This window comes from Phyllobates terribilis, unplaced genomic scaffold, assembly GCF_046119375.1.
Source record: "Phyllobates terribilis strain yellow unplaced genomic scaffold, ASM4611937v1 Scaffold_13__5_contigs__length_258822181, whole genome shotgun sequence".
NCBI lineage: Eukaryota > Metazoa > Chordata > Amphibia > Anura > Dendrobatidae > Phyllobates > Phyllobates terribilis.
In genome coordinates, this window is record NW_027362773.1 from 148,248,456 (window position 1) to 148,267,539 (window position 19,084).

Here is a 19,084-nt window from a genome sequence, read left to right on the forward strand (position 1 = left end):
TCACTGACATTTCCCCTATCTGAAAGTCTGATAAACGCTGAAAAAATGACTAAGTCCAAAAAAAAATTTTTTTCACCTTTTTTCAATTTTACCCCTGTTGGGTATATATTCTACCCACACACATTTGGAACTCTCCTGGGGTACCCTCACACATATTATTCCCTCAATTAGTGGATATTTTCACAAAAAAGTGAAATTTTGAAAAATTCAGAAAATTGGCTGAAAACGACTAAATATGAAGGACTCATCGGGTGAATCGCTCTGGAACCGAAATCGGAACGCTCACTGACATTTCTCCTATCTGAAAGTCTGGTATACGCTGAAAAAATGATTAAGTCCAAAAAAAAATATTTTCAACTTTTTTCAATTTTACCCCCGTGGGATATATATTCTACCCACACACATTTGGAACTCTCCTGGGGTACCCTCACACATATTATTCCCTCATTTAGTGGATATTTTCACAAAAAAGTGAAATTTTCAAAAATTCTGAAAATTGGCTGAAAACGACTAAATATGAAGGACTCATTGGGCAAATCGCTCTGGAACTGAAATCGGAATGCTCACTGACATTTCCCCTATCTGAAAGTCTGATAAACGCTGGAAAAATGACTAAGTCCAAAAAAAAATTTTTTTCACCTTTTTTCAATTTTACCCCCGTGGGATATATATTGTACCCACACACATTTGGAACTCTCCTGGGGTACCCTCACACATATTATTCCCTCATTTAGTGGATATTTTCATAAAAAAGTGAAATTTCAAAAATTCAGAAAATTGGCTGAAAACGACTGAATATGAAAGACTCATCGGGCGAATCGCGCTGGAACTGAAATCGGAACGCTCACTGACATTTCCCCTATCTGAAAGTCTGATAAACGCTGAAAAAATTACTAAGTCCAAAAAAAATAATTTTTCACCTTTTTTTAATTTTACCCCCGTGGGATATATATTCTACCCACACACATTTGGAACTCTCCTGGGGTACCCTCACACATATTATTCCCTCATTTCTTGGATATTTTCACAAAAAAGTGAAATTTTGAAAAATTCAGAAAATTGGCTGAAAACGACTAAATATGAAGGACTCATCGGGTGAATCGCTCTGGAACCGAAATCGGAACGCTCACTGACATTTCCCCTATCTGAAAGTCTGGTATACGCTGAAAAAATGATTAAGTCCAAAAAAAAATATTTTCAACTTTTTTCAATTTTACCCCCGTGGGATATATATTCTACCCACACACATTTGGAACTCTCCTGGGGTACCCTCACACATATTATTCCCTCATTTAGTGGATATTTTCACAAAAAAGTGAAATTTTCAAAAATTCAGAAAATTGGCTGAAAACGACTAAATATGAAGGACTCATTGGGCAAATCGCTCTGGAACTGAAATCGGAACGCTCACTGACATTTCCCCTATCTGAAAGTCTGATAAACGCTGGAAAAATGACTAAGTCCAAAAAAAAAATTTTTTCACCTTTTTTCAATTTTACCCCCGTGGGATATATATTCTACCCACACACATTTGGAACTCTCCTGGGGTACCCTCACACATATTATTCCCTCATTTAGTGGATATTTTCACAAAAAAGTGAAATTTTCAAAAATTCAGAAAATTGGCTGAAAACGACTAAATATGAAGGACTCATTGGGTGAATCGCTCTGGAACTGAAATCGGAACGCTCACTGACATTTCCCCTATCTGAAAGTCTGATAAACGCTGAAAAAATGACTAAGTCCAAAAAAAAAATTTTTTCACCTTTTTTCAATTTTACCCCCGTGGGATATATATTCTACCCACACACATTTGGAACTCTCCTGGGGTACCCTCACACATATTATTCCCTCATTTAGTGGATATTTTCACAAAAAAGTGAAATTTTCAAAAATTCAGAAAATTGGCTGAAAACGACTAAATATGAAGGACTCATTGGGTGAATCGCTCTGGAACTGAAATCGGAACGCTCACTGACATTTCCCCTATCTGAAAGTCTGATAAACGCTGAAAAAATGACTAAGTGCAAAAAAAAAATTTTTTCACCTTTTTTCAATTTTACCGCCGTTGGGTATATATTCTACCCACACACATTTGGAACTCTCCTGGGGTACCCTCACACATATTATTCCCTCATTTAGTGGATATTTTCACAAAAAAGTGAAATTTTGAAAAATTCAGAAAATTGGCTGAAAACGACTAAATATGAAGGACTCATCGGGTGAATCGCTCTGGAACCGAAATCGGAACGCTCACTGACATTTCCCCTATCTGAAAGTCTGATAAACGCTGAAAAAATGACTAAGTCCAAAAAAAAAATTTTTTCACCTTTTTTCAATTTTACCCCCGTTGGGTATATATTCTACCCACACACATTTGGAACTCTCCTGGGGTACCCTCACACATATTATTCCCTCATTTAGTGGATATTTTCACAAAAAAGTGAAATTTTGAAAAATTCAGAAAATTGGCTAAAAACGACTAAATATGAAGGACTCACTGGGCGAATCGCTCTGGAACTGAAATCGAAACGCTCACTGATATTTCCCCTATCTGAAAGTCTGATAAACGCTGAAAAAATGACTAAGTCCAAAAAAAAATTTTTTTCACCTTTTTTCAATTTTACCCCCGTTGGGTATATATTCTACCCACACACATTTGGAACTCTCCTGGGGTACCCTCACACATATTATTCCCTCATTTAGTGGATATTTTCACAAAAAAGTGAAATTTTGAAAAATTCAGAAAATTGGCTGAAAACGACTAAATATGAAGGACTCATCGGGTGAATCGCTCTGGAACCGAAATCGGAACGCTCACTGACATTTCCCCTATCTGAAAGTCTGGTATACGCTGAAAAAATGATTAAGTCCAAAAAAAAAATTTTTTCACCTTTTTTCAATTTTACCCCCGTGGGATATATATTCTACCCACACACATTTGGAACTCTCCTGGGGTACCCTCACACATATTATTCCCTCATTTAGTGGATATTTTCACAAAAAAGTGAAATTTTCAAAAATTCAGAAAATTGGCTGAAAACGACTAAATATGAAGGACTCATTGGGTGAATCGCTCTGGAACTGAAATCGGAACGCTCACTGACATTTCCCCTATCTGAAAGTCTGATAAACGCTGAAAAAATGACTAAGTGCAAAAAAAAAATTTTTTCACCTTTTTTCAATTTTACCGCCGTTGGGTATATATTCTACCCACACACATTTGGAACTCTCCTGGGGTACCCTCACACATATTATTCCCTCATTTAGTGGATATTTTCACAAAAAAGTGAAATTTTGAAAAATTCAGAAAATTGGCTGAAAACGACTAAATATGAAGGACTCATCGGGTGAATCGCTCTGGAACCGAAATCGGAACGCTCACTGACATTTCCCCTATCTGAAAGTCTGATAAACGCTGAAAAAATGACTAAGTCCAAAAAAAAAATTTTTTCACCTTTTTTCAATTTTACCCCCGTTGGGTATATATTCTACCCACACACATTTGGAACTCTCCTGGGGTACCCTCACACATATTATTCCCTCATTTAGTGGATATTTTCACAAAAAAGTGAAATTTTGAAAAATTCAGAAAATTGGCTAAAAACGACTAAATATGAAGGACTCACTGGGCGAATCGCTCTGGAACTGAAATCGAAACGCTCACTGATATTTCCCCTATCTGAAAGTCTGATAAACGCTGAAAAAATGACTAAGTCCAAAAAAAAATTTTTTTCACCTTTTTTCAATTTTACCCCCGTTGGGTATATATTCTACCCACACACATTTGGAACTCTCCTGGGGTACCCTCACACATATTATTCCCTCATTTAGTGGATATTTTCACAAAAAAGTGAAATTTTGAAAAATTCAGAAAATTGGCTGAAAACGACTAAATATGAAGGACTCATCGGGTGAATCGCTCTGGAACCGAAATCGGAACGCTCACTGACATTTCCCCTATCTGAAAGTCTGGTATACGCTGAAAAAATGATTAAGTCCAAAAAAAAATATTTTCAACTTTTTTCAATTTTACCCCCGTGGGATATATATTCTACCCACACACATTTGGAACTCTCCTGGGGTACCCTCACACATATTATTCCCTCATTTAGTGGATATTTTCACAAAAAAGTGAAATTTCAAAAATTCAGAAAATTGGCTGAAAACGACTGAATATGAAAGATTCATCGGGCGAATCGCGCTGGAACTGAAATCGGAACGCTCACTGACATTTCCCCTATCTGAAAGTCTGATAAACGCTGAAAAAATGACTAAGTCCAAAAAAAAATTTTTTTCACCTTTTTTCAATTTTACCCCTGTTGGGTATATATTCTACCCACACACATTTGGAACTCTCCTGGGGTACCCTCACACATATTATTCCCTCATTTAGTGGATATTTTCACAAAAAAGTGAAATTTTCAAAAATTCTGAAAATTGGCTGAAAACGACTAAATATGAAGGACTCATTGGGCAAATCGCTCTGGAACTGAAATCGGAACGCTCACTGACATTTCCCCTATCTGAAAGTCTGATAAACGCTGGAAAAATGACTAAGTCCAAAAAAAAAATTTTTTCACCTTTTTTCAATTTTACCCCCGTGGGATATATATTCTACCCACACACATTTGGAACTCTCCTGGGGTACCCTCACACATATTATTCCCTCATTTAGTGGATATTTTCACAAAAAAGTGAAATTTTCAAAAATTCAGAAAATTGGCTGAAAACGACTAAATATGAAGGACTCATCGGGTGAATCGCTCTGGAACCGAAATCGGAACGCTCACTGACATTTCCCCTATCTGAAAGTCTGGTATACGCTGAAAAAATGATTAAGTCCAAAAAAAAATATTTTTAACTTTTTTCAATTTTACCCCCGTGGGATATATATTCTACCCACACACATTTGGAACTCTCCTGGGGTACCCTCACACATATTATTCCCTCATTTAGTGGATATTTTCACAAAAAAGTGAAATTTTGAAAAATTCAGAAAATTGGCTGAAAACGACTGAATATGAAAGACTCATCGGGCGAATCGCGCTGGAACTGAAATCGGAACGCTCACTGACATTTCCCCTATCTGAAAGTCTGATAAACGCTGAAAAAATGACTAAGTCCAAAAAAAAATTTTTTTCACCTTTTTTCAATTTTACCCCTGTTGGGTATATATTCTACCCACACACATTTGGAACTCTCCTGGGGTACCCTCACACATATTATTCCCTCATTTAGTGGATATTTTCACAAAAAAGTGAAATTTTCAAAAATTCAGAAAATTGGCTGAAAACGACTAAATATGAAGGACTCATTGGGCAAATCGCTCTGGAACTGAAATCGGAACGCTCACTGACATTTCCCCTATCTGAAAGTCTGATAAACGCTGGAAAAATGACTAAGTCCAAAAAAAAAATTTTTTCACCTTTTTTCAATTTTACCCCCGTGGGATATATATTCTACCCACACACATTTGGAACTCTCCTGGGGTACCCTCACACATATTATTCCCTCATTTAGTGGATATTTTCACAAAAAAGTGAAATTTTCAAAAATTCAGAAAATTGGCTGAAAACGACTAAATATGAAGGACTCATTGGGTGAATCGCTCTGGAACTGAAATCGGAACGCTCACTGACATTTCCCCTATCTGAAAGTCTGATAAACGCTGAAAAAATGACTAAGTCCAAAAAAAAAATTTTTTCACCTTTTTTCAATTTTACCCCCGTGGGATATATATTCTACCCACACACATTTGGAACTCTCCTGGGGTACCCTCACACATATTATTCCCTCATTTAGTGGATATTTTCACCAAAAAGTGAAATTTTCAAAAATTCTGAAAATTGGCTGAAAACGACTAAATATGAAGGACTCATTGGGTGAATCGCTCTGGAACTGAAATCGGAACGCTCACTGACATTTCCCCTATCTGAAAGTCTGGTATACGCTGAAAAAATGATTAAGTCCAAAAAAAAATATTTTCAACTTTTTTCAATTTTACCCCCGTGGGATATATATTCTACCCACACACATTTGGAACTCTCCTGGGGTACCCTCACACATATTATTCCCTCATTTAGTGGATATTTTCACAAAAAAGTGAAATTTTCAAAAATTCTGAAAATTGGCTGAAAACGACTAAATATGAAGGACTCATTGGGCAAATCGCTCTGGAACTGAAATCGGAATGCTCACTGACATTTCCCCTATCTGAAAGTCTGATAAACGCTGGAAAAATGACTAAGTCCAAAAAAAAATTTTTTTCACCTTTTTTCAATTTTACCCCCGTGGGATATATATTGTACCCACACACATTTGGAACTCTCCTGGGGTACCCTCACACATATTATTCCCTCATTTAGTGGATATTTTCACAAAAAAGTGAAATTTCAAAAATTCAGAAAATTGGCTGAAAACGACTGAATATGAAAGACTCATCGGGCGAATCGCGCTGGAACTGAAATCGGAACGCTCACTGACATTTCCCCTATCTGAAAGTCTGATAAACGCTGAAAAAATTACTAAGTCCAAAAAAAATAATTTTTCACCTTTTTTTAATTTTACCCCCGTGGGATATATATTCTACCCACACACATTTGGAACTCTCCTGGGGTACCCTCACACATATTATTCCCTCATTTAGTGGATATTTTCACAAAAAAGTGAAATTTTCAAAAATTCAGAAAATTGGCTGAAAACGACTAAATATGAAGGACTCATTGGGTGAATCGCTCTGGAACTGAAATCGGAACGCTCACTGACATTTCCCCTATCTGAAAGTCTGATAAACGCTGAAAAATGACTAAGTCCAAAAAAAAATTTTTTTCACCTTTTTTCAATTTTACCCCTGTTGGGTATATATTCTACCCACACACATTTGGAACTCTCCTGGGGTACCCTTACACATATTATTCCCTCATTTAGTGGATATTTTCACAAAAAAGTGAAATTTTCAAAAATTCTGAAAATTGGCTGAAAACGCCTAAATATGAAGGACTCATCGGGTGAATCGCTCTGGAACCGAAATCGGAACGCTCACTGACATTTCCCCTATCTGAAAGTCTGGTATACGCTGAAAAAATGATTAAGTCCAAAAAAAAATATTTTCAACTTTTTTCAATTTTACCCCCGTGGGATATATATTCTACCCACACACATTTGGAACTCTCCTGGGGTACCCTCACACATATTATTCCCTCATTTAGTGGATATTTTCACAAAAAAGTGAAATTTCAAAAATTCAGAAAATTGGCTGAAAACGACTGAATATGAAAGACTCATCGGGCGAATCGCGCTGGAACTGAAATCGGAACGCTCACTGACATTTCCCCTATCTGAAAGTCTGATAAACGCTGAAAAAATGACTAAGTCCAAAAAAAAAATTTTTTCACCTTTTTTCAATTTTACCCCCGTGGGATATATATTCTACCCACACACATTTGGAACTCTCCTGGGGTACCCTCACACATATTATTCCCTCATTTAGTGGATATTTTCACAAAAAAGTGAAATTTTCAAAAATTCAGAAAATTGGCTGAAAACGACTAAATATGAAGGACTCATTGGGTGAATCGCTCTGGAACTGAAATCGGAACGCTCACTGACATTTCCCCTATCTGAAAGTCTGATAAACGCTGAAAAAATGACTAAGTCCAAAAAAAAAATTTTTTCACCTTTTTTCAATTTTACCCCCGTGGGATATATATTCTACCCACACACATTTGGAACTCTCCTGGGGTACCCTCACACATATTATTCCCTCATTTAGTGGATATTTTCACAAAAAAGTGAAATTTTCAAAAATTCAGAAAATTGGCTGAAAACGACTAAATATGAAGGACTCATTGGGTGAATCGCTCTGGAACTGAAATCGGAACGCTCACTGACATTTCCCCTATCTGAAAGTCTGATAAACGCTGAAAAATGACTAAGTCCAAAAAAAAATTTTTTTCACCTTTTTTCAATTTTACCCCTGTTGGGTATATATTCTACCCACACACATTTGGAACTCTCCTGGGGTACCCTTACACATATTATTCCCTCATTTAGTGGATATTTTCACAAAAAAGTGAAATTTTCAAAAATTCTGAAAATTGGCTGAAAACGCCTAAATATGAAGGACTCATCGGGTGAATCGCTCTGGAACCGAAATCGGAACGCTCACTGACATTTCCCCTATCTGAAAGTCTGGTATACGCTGAAAAAATGATTAAGTCCAAAAAAAAATATTTTCAACTTTTTTCAATTTTACCCCCGTGGGATATATATTCTACCCACACACATTTGGAACTCTCCTGGGGTACCCTCACACATATTATTCCCTCATTTAGTGGATATTTTCACAAAAAAGTGAAATTTCAAAAATTCAGAAAATTGGCTGAAAACGACTGAATATGAAAGACTCATCGGGCGAATCGCGCTGGAACTGAAATCGGAACGCTCACTGACATTTCCCCTATCTGAAAGTCTGATAAACGCTGAAAAAATGACTAAGTCCAAAAAAAAAATTTTTTCACCTTTTTTCAATTTTACCCCCGTGGGATATATATTCTACCCACACACATTTGGAACTCTCCTGGGGTACCCTCACACATATTATTCCCTCATTTAGTGGATATTTTCACAAAAAAGTGAAATTTTCAAAAATTCAGAAAATTGGCTGAAAACGACTAAATATGAAGGACTCATTGGGTGAATCGCTCTGGAACTGAAATCGGAACGCTCACTGACATTTCCCCTATCTGAAAGTCTGATAAACGCTGAAAAAATGACTAAGTCCAAAAAAAAAATTTTTTCACCTTTTTTCAATTTTACCCCCGTGGGATATATATTCTACCCACACACATTTGGAACTCTCCTGGGGTACCCTCACACATATTATTCCCTCATTTAGTGGATATTTTCACAAAAAAGTGAAATTTTCAAAAATTCAGAAAATTGGCTGAAAACGACTAAATATGAAGGACTCATTGGGTGAATCGCTCTGGAACTGAAATCGGAACGCTCACTGACATTTCCCCTATCTGAAAGTCTGATAAACGCTGAAAAAATGACTAAGTGCAAAAAAAAAATTTTTTCACCTTTTTTCAATTTTACCGCCGTTGGGTATATATTCTACCCACACACATTTGGAACTCTCCTGGGGTACCCTCACACATATTATTCCCTCATTTAGTGGATATTTTCACAAAAAAGTGAAATTTTGAAAAATTCAGAAAATTGGCTGAAAACGACTAAATATGAAGGACTCATCGGGTGAATCGCTCTGGAACCGAAATCGGAACGCTCACTGACATTTCCCCTATCTGAAAGTCTGATAAACGCTGAAAAAATGACTAAGTCCAAAAAAAAAATTTTTTCACCTTTTTTCAATTTTACCCCCGTTGGGTATATATTCTACCCACACACATTTGGAACTCTCCTGGGGTACCCTCACACATATTATTCCCTCATTTAGTGGATATTTTCACAAAAAAGTGAAATTTTGAAAAATTCAGAAAATTGGCTAAAAACGACTAAATATGAAGGACTCACTGGGCGAATCGCTCTGGAACTGAAATCGGAACGCTCACTGATATTTCCCCTATCTGAAAGTCTGATAAACGCTGAAAAAATGACTAAGTCCAAAAAAAAATTTTTTTCACCTTTTTTCAATTTTACCCCCGTTGGGTATATATTCTACCCACACACATTTGGAACTCTCCTGGGGTACCCTCACACATATTATTCCCTCATTTAGTGGATATTTTCACAAAAAAGTGAAATTTTGAAAAATTCAGAAAATTGGCTGAAAACGACTAAATATGAAGGACTCATCGGGTGAATCGCTCTGGAACCGAAATCGGAACGCTCACTGACATTTCCCCTATCTGAAAGTCTGGTATACGCTGAAAAAATGATTAAGTCCAAAAAAAAATATTTTCAACTTTTTTCAATTTTACCCCCGTGGGATATATATTCTACCCACACACATTTGGAACTCTCCTGGGGTACCCTCACACATATTATTCCCTCATTTAGTGGATATTTTCACAAAAAAGTGAAATTTCAAAAATTCAGAAAATTGGCTGAAAACGACTGAATATGAAAGACTCATCGGGCGAATCGCGCTGGAACTGAAATCGGAACGCTCACTGACATTTCCCCTATCTGAAAGTCTGATAAACGCTGAAAAAATGACTAAGTCCAAAAAAAAATTTTTTTCACCTTTTTTCAATTTTACCCCTGTTGGGTATATATTCTACCCACACACATTTGGAACTCTCCTGGGGTACCCTCACACATATTATTCCCTCATTTAGTGGATATTTTCACAAAAAAGTGAAATTTTCAAAAATTCAGAAAATTGGCTGAAAACGACTAAATATGAAGGACTCATTGGGCAAATCGCTCTGGAACTGAAATCGGAACGCTCACTGACATTTCCCCTATCTGAAAGTCTGATAAACGCTGGAAAAATGACTAAGTCCAAAAAAAAAATTTTTTCACCTTTTTTCAATTTTACCCCCGTGGGATATATATTCTACCCACACACATTTGGAACTCTCCTGGGGTACCCTCACACATATTATTCCCTCATTTAGTGGATATTTTCACAAAAAAGTGAAATTTTCAAAAATTCAGAAAATTGGCTGAAAACGACTAAATATGAAGGACTCATCGGGTGAATCGCTCTGGAACCGAAATCGGAACGCTCACTGACATTTCCCCTATCTGAAAGTCTGGTATACGCTGAAAAAATGATTAAGTCCAAAAAAAAATATTTTCAACTTTTTTCAATTTTACCCCCGTGGGATATATATTCTACCCACACACATTTGGAACTCTCCTGGGGTACCCTCACACATATTATTCCCTCATTTAGTGGATATTTTCACAAAAAAGTGAAATTTTGAAAAATTCAGAAAATTGGCTGAAAACGACTGAATATGAAAGACTCATCGGGCGAATCGCGCTGGAACTGAAATCGGAACGCTCACTGACATTTCCCCTATCTGAAAGTCTGATAAACGCTGAAAAAATGACTAAGTCCAAAAAAAAATTTTTTTCACCTTTTTTCAATTTTACCCCTGTTGGGTATATATTCTACCCACACACATTTGGAACTCTCCTGGGGTACCCTCACACATATTATTCCCTCATTTAGTGGATATTTTCACAAAAAAGTGAAATTTTCAAAAATTCAGAAAATTGGCTGAAAACGACTAAATATGAAGGACTCATTGGGCAAATCGCTCTGGAACTGAAATCGGAACGCTCACTGACATTTCCCCTATCTGAAAGTCTGATAAACGCTGGAAAAATGACTAAGTCCAAAAAAAAAATTTTTTCACCTTTTTTCAATTTTACCCCCGTGGGATATATATTCTACCCACACACATTTGGAACTCTCCTGGGGTACCCTCACACATATTATTCCCTCATTTAGTGGATATTTTCACAAAAAAGTGAAATTTTCAAAAATTCAGAAAATTGGCTGAAAACGACTAAATATGAAGGACTCATTGGGTGAATCGCTCTGGAACTGAAATCGGAATGCTCACTGACATTTCCCCTATCTGAAAGTCTGATAAACGCTGAAAAAATGACTAAGTCCAAAAAAAAAATTTTTTCACCTTTTTTCAATTTTACCCCCGTGGGATATATATTCTACCCACACACATTTGGAACTCTCCTGGGGTACCCTCACACATATTATTCCCTCATTTAGTGGATATTTTCACCAAAAAGTGAAATTTTCAAAAATTCTGAAAATTGGCTGAAAACGACTAAATATGAAGGACTCATTGGGTGAATCGCTCTGGAACTGAAATCGGAACGCTCACTGACATTTCCCCTATCTGAAAGTCTGATAAACGCTGAAAAAATGACTAAGTGCAAAAAAAAAATTTTTTCACCTTTTTTCAATTTTACCGCCGTTGGGTATATATTCTACCCACACACATTTGGAACTCTCCTGGGGTACCCTCACACATATTATTCCCTCATTTAGTGGATATTTTCACAAAAAAGTGAAATTTTGAAAAATTCAGAAAATTGGCTGAAAACGACTAAATATGAAGGACTCATCGGGTGAATCGCTCTGGAACCGAAATCGGAACGCTCACTGACATTTCCCCTATCTGAAAGTCTGATAAACGCTGAAAAAATGACTAAGTCCAAAAAAAAAATTTTTTCACCTTTTTTCAATTTTACCCCCGTTGGGTATATATTCTACCCACACACATTTGGAACTCTCCTGGGGTACCCTCACACATATTATTCCCTCATTTAGTGGATATTTTCACAAAAAAGTGAAATTTTGAAAAATTCAGAAAATTGGCTAAAAACGACTAAATATGAAGGACTCACTGGGCGAATCGCTCTGGAACTGAAATCGGAACGCTCACTGATATTTCCCCTATCTGAAAGTCTGGTAAACGCTGAAAAAATGATTAAGTCCAAAAAAAAATTTTTTCAACTTTTTTCAATTTTACCCCCGTGGGATATATATTCTACCCACACACATTTGGAACTCTCCTGGGGTACCCTCACACATATTATTCCCTCATTTAGTGGATATTTTCACAAAAAAGTGAAATTTTGAAAAATTCAGAAAATTGGCTGAAAACGACTAAATATGAAGGACTCATCGGGTGAATCGCTCTGGAACCGAAATCGGAACGCTCACTGACATTTCCCCTATCTGAAAGTCTGATAAATGCTGAAAAAATGACTAAGTCCAAAAAAAAAAATGTTTCACCTTTTTTCAATTTTACCGCCGTTGGGTATATATTCTACCCACACACATTTGGAACTCTCCTGGGGTACCCTCACACATATTATTCCCTCATTTAGTGGATATTTTCACAAAAAAGTGAAATTTTGAAAAATTCAGAAAATTGGCTGAAAACGACTAAATATGAAGGACTCATCGGGTGAATCGCTCTGGAACCGAAATCGGAATGCTCACTGACATTTCCCCTATCTGAAAGTCTGATAAACGCTGAAAAAATGACTAAGTCCAAAAAAAAATTTTTTTCACCTTTTTTCAATTTTACCCCCGTTGGGTATATATTCTACCCACACACATTTGGAACTCTCCTGGGGTACCCTCACACATATTATTCCCTCATTTAGTGGATATTTTCACAAAAAAGTGAAATTTTGAAAAATTCAGAAAATTGGCTAAAAACGACTAAATATGAAGGACTCACTGGGCGAATCGCTCTGGAACTGAAATCGGAACGCTCACTGATATTTCCCCTATCTGAAAGTCTGGTAAACGCTGAAAAAATGATTAAGTCCAAAAAAAAATTTTTTCAACTTTTTTCAATTTTACCCCCGTGGGATATATATTCTACCCACACACATTTGGAACTCTCCTGGGGTACCCTCACACATATTATTCCCTCATTTAGTGGATATTTTCACAAAAAAGTGAAATTTTGAAAAATTCAGAAAATTGGCTGAAAACGACTAAATATGAAGGACTCATCGGGTGAATCGCTCTGGAACCGAAATCGGAACGCTCACTGACATTTCCCCTATCTGAAAGTCTGATAAATGCTGAAAAAATGACTAAGTCCAAAAAAAAAAATGTTTCACCTTTTTTCAATTTTACCGCCGTTGGGTATATATTCTACCCACACACATTTGGAACTCTCCTGGGGTACCCTCACACATATTATTCCCTCATTTAGTGGATATTTTCACAAAAAAGTGAAATTTTGAAAAATTCAGAAAATTGGCTAAAAACGACTAAATATGAAGGACTCATCGGGCGAATAGCTCTGGAACTGAAATCGGAACGCTCACTGATATTTCCCCTATCTGAAAGTCTGGTAAACGCTGAAAAAATGATTAAGTCCAAAAAAATTTTTTTTTAACTTTTTTCAATTTTACCCCCGTGGGATATATATTCTACCCACACACATTTGGAACTCTCCTGGGGTACCCTCACACATATTATTCCCTCATTTAGTGGATATTTTCACAAAAAAGTGAAATTTTGAAAAATTCAGAAAATTGGCTGAAAACGACTAAATATGAAGGACTCATCGGGTGAATCGCTCTGGAACCGAAATCGGAATGCTCACTGACATTTCCCCTATCTGAAAGTCTGATAAACGCTGAAAAAATGACTAAGTCCAAAAAAAAATTTTTTTCACCTTTTTTCAATTTTACCCCCGTTGGGTATATATTCTACCCACACACATTTGGAACTCTCCTGGGGTACCCTCACACATATTATTCCCTCATTTAGTGGATATTTTCACAAAAAAGTGAAATTTTCAAAAATTCAGAAAATTGGCTAAAAACGACTAAATATGAAGGACTCACTGGGCGAATCGCTCTGGAACTGAAATCGGAACGCTCACTGATATTTCCCCTATCTGAAAGTCTGGTAAACGCTGAAAAAATGATTAAGTCCAAAAAAAAATTTTTTCAACTTTTTTCAATTTTACCCCCGTGGGATATATATTGTACCCACACACATTTGGAACTCTCCTGGGGTACCCTCACACATATTATTCCCTCATTTAGTGGATATTTTCACAAAAAAGTGAAATTTTGAAAAATTCAGAAAATTGGCTGAAAACGACTAAATATGAAGGACTCATCGGGTGAATCGCTCTGGAACCGAAATCGGAACGCTCACTGACATTTCCCCTATCTGAAAGTCTGATAAATGCTGAAAAAATGACTAAGTCCAAAAAAAAAAAAGTTTCACCTTTTTTCAATTTTACCGCCGTTGGGTATATATTCTACCCACACACATTTGGAACTCTCCTGGGGTACCCTCACACATATTATTCCCTCATTTAGTGGATATTTTCACAAAAAAGTGAAATTTTGAAAAATTCAGAAAATTGGCTGAAAACGACTAAATATGAAGGACTCATCGGGTGAATCGCTCTGGAACCGAAATCGGAATGCTCACTGACATTTCCCCTATCTGAAAGTCTGATAAACGCTGAAAAAATGACTAAGTCCAAAAAAAAAATTTTTTCACCTTTTTTCAATTTTACCCCCGTGGGATATATATTCTACCCACACACATTTGGAACTCTCCTGGGGTACCCTCACACATATTATTCCCTCATTTAGTGGATATTTTCACCAAAAAGTGAAATTTTCAAAAATTCTGAAAATTGGCTGAAAACGACTAAATATGAAGGACTCATCGGGTGAATCGCTCTGGAACCGAAATCGGAACGCTCACTGACATTTCCCCTATCTGAAAGTCTGATAAACGCTGAAAAAATGACTAAGTCCAAAAAAAAAATTTTTTCACCTTTTTTCAATTTTACCCCCGTTGGGTATATATTCTACCCACACACATTTGGAACTCTCCTGGGGTACCCTCACACATATTATTCCCTCATTTAGTGGATATTTTCACAAAAAAGTGAAATTTTGAAAAATTCAGAAAATTGGCTAAAAACGACTAAATATGAAGGACTCACTGGGCGAATCGCTCTGGAACTGAAATCGGAATGCTCACTGATATTTCCCCTATCTGAAAGTCTGGTAAACGCTGAAAAAATGATTAAGTCCAAAAAAAAATTTTTTCAACTTTTTTCAATTTTACCCCCGTGGGATATATATTCTACCCACACACATTTGGAACTCTCCTGGGGTACCCTCACACATATTATTCCCTCATTTAGTGGATATTTTCACAAAAAAGTGAAATTTTGAAAAATTCAGAAAATTGGCTGAAAACGACTAAATATGAAGGACTCATCGGGTGAATCGCTCTGGAACCGAAATCGGAACGCTCACTGACATTTCCCCTATCTGAAAGTCTGATAAATGCTGAAAAAATGACTAAGTCCAAAAAAAAAAATGTTTCACCTTTTTTCAATTTTACCGCCGTTGGGTATATATTCTACCCACACACATTTGGAACTCTCCTGGGGTACCCTCACACATATTATTCCCTCATTTAGTGGATATTTTCACAAAAAAGTGAAATTTTGAAAAATTCAGAAAATTGGCTGAAAACGACTAAATATGAAGGACTCATCGGGTGAATCGCTCTGGAACCGAAATCGGAATGCTCACTGACATTTCCCCTATCTGAAAGTCTCATAAACGCTGAAAAAATGACTAAGTCCAAAAAAAAATTTTTTTCACCTTTTTTCAATTTTACCCCCGTTGGGTATATATTCTACCCACACACATTTGGAACTCTCCTGGGGTACCCTCACACATATTATTCCCTCATTTAGTGGATATTTTCACAAAAAAGTGAAATTTTGAAAAATTCAGAAAATTGGCTAAAAACGACTAAATATGAAGGACTCACTGGGCGAATCGCTCTGGAACTGAAATCGGAACGCTCACTGATATTTCCCCTATCTGAAAGTCTGGTAAACGCTGAAAAAATGATTAAGTCCAAAAAAAAATTTTTTCAACTTTTTTCAATTTTACCCCCGTGGGATATATATTCTACCCACACACATTTGGAACTCTCCTGGGGTACCCTCACACATATTATTCCCTCATTTAGTGGATATTTTCACAAAAAAGTGAAATTTTGAAAAATTCAGAAAATTGGCTGAAAACGACTAAATATGAAGGACTCATCGGGTGAATCGCTCTGGAACCGAAATCGGAACGCTCACTGACATTTCCCCTATCTGAAAGTCTGATAAATGCTGAAAAAATGACTAAGTCCAAAAAAAAAAATGTTTCACCTTTTTTCAATTTTACCGCCGTTGGGTATATATTCTACCCACACACATTTGGAACTCTCCTGGGGTACCCTCACACATATTATTCCCTCATTTAGTGGATATTTTCACAAAAAAGTGAAATTTTGAAAAATTCAGAAAATTGGCTAAAAACGACTAAATATGAAGGACTCATCGGGCGAATAGCTCTGGAACTGAAATCGGAACGCTCACTGATATTTCCCCTATCTGAAAGTCTGGTAAACGCTGAAAAAATGATTAAGTCCAAAAAAATTTTTTTTTAACTTTTTTCAATTTTACCCCCGTGGGATATATATTCTACCCACACACATTTGGAACTCTCCTGGGGTACCCTCACACATATTATTCCCTCATTTAGTGGATATTTTCACAAAAAAGTGAAATTTTGAAAAATTCAGAAAATTGGCTGAAAACGACTAAATATGAAGGACTCATCGGGTGAATCGCTCTGGAACCGAAATCGGAATGCTCACTGACATTTCCCCTATCTGAAAGTCTGATAAACGCTGAAAAAATGACTAAGTCCAAAAAAAAATTTTTTTCACCTTTTTTCAATTTTACCCCCGTTGGGTATATATTCTACCCACACACATTTGGAACTCTCCTGGGGTACCCTCACACATATTATTCCCTCATTTAGTGGATATTTTCACAAAAAAGTGAAATTTTCAAAAATTCAGAAAATTGGCTAAAAACGACTAAATATGAAGGACTCACTGGGCGAATCGCTCTGGAACTGAAATCGGAACGCTCACTGATATTTCCCCTATCTGAAAGTCTGGTAAACGCTGAAAAAATGATTAAGTCCAAAAAAAAATTTTTTCAACTTTTTTCAATTTTACCCCCGTGGGATATATATTGTACCCACACACATTTGGAACTCTCCTGGGGTACCCTCACACATATTATTCCCTCATTTAGTGGATATTTTCACAAAAAAGTGAAATTTTGAAAAATTCAGAAAATTGGCTGAAAACGACTAAATATGAAGGACTCAACGGGTGAATCGCTCTGGAACCGAAATCGGAACGCTCACTGACATTTCCCCTATCTGAAAGTCTGATAAATGCTGAAAAAATGACTAAGTCCAAAAAAAAAAATGTTTCACCTTTTTTCAATTTTACCGCCGTTGGGTATATATTCTACCCACACACATTTGGAACTCTCCTGGGGTACCCTCACACATATTATTCCCTCATTTAGTGGATATTTTCACAAAAAAGTGAAATTTTGAAAAATTCAGAAAATTGGCTGAAAACGACTAAATATGAAGGACTCATCGGGTGAATCGCTCTGGAACCGAAATCGGAATGCTCACTGACATTTCCCCTATCTGAAAGTCTGATAAACGCTGAAAAAATGACTAAGTCCAAAAAAAAATTTTTTTCACCTTTTTTCAATTTTACCCCCGTTGGGTATATATTCTACCCACACACATTTGGAACTCTCCTGGGGTACCCTCACACATATTATTCCCTCATTTAGTGGATATTTTCACAAAAAAGTGAAATTTTGAAAAATTCAGAAAATTGGCTAAAAACGACTAAATATGAAGGACTCATCGGGCGAATAGCTCTGGAACTGAAATCGGAACGCTCACTGATATTTCCCCTATCTGAAAGTCTGGTAAACGCTGAAAAAATGATTAAGTCCAAAAAAATTTTTTTTTAACTTTTTTCAATTTTACCCCCGTGGGATATATATTCTACCCACACACATTTGGAACTCTCCTGGGGTACCCTCACACATATTATTCCCTCATTTAGTGGATATTTTCACAAAAAAGTGAAATTTTGAAAAATTCAGAAAATTGGCTGAAAACGACTAAATATGAAGGACTCATCGGGCGAATCTCTCTGGAACTGAAATCGGAACGCTCACTGACATTTCCCCTATCTGAAAGTCTGATAAACGCCTGAAAAATGACTAAGTCTAAAAAAAATTTTTTTTCAACTTTTTTCAATTTTACCCCCGTGGGATATATATTCTACCCACACACATTTGGAACTCTCCTGGGGTACTCTCACACATATTATTCCCTCATTTAGTGGATATTTTCACAAAAAAGTGAAATTTCAAAAATTCAGAAAATTGGCTGAAAACGACTAAATATGAAGGACTCATCGGGTGAATGGCTCTGGAACTGAAATCGGAATGCTCACTGACATTTCCCCTATCTGAAAGTCTGATAAACGCTGAAAAAATGACTAAGTTCAAAAAAAAATTTTTTTCACCTTTTTTCAATTTTACCCCTGTTGGGTCTATATTCTACCCACACACATTTGGAACTCTCCTGGGGTACCCTCACACATATTATTCCCTCATTTAGTGGATATTTTCACAAAAAAGTGAAATTTTGAAAAATTCAGAAAATT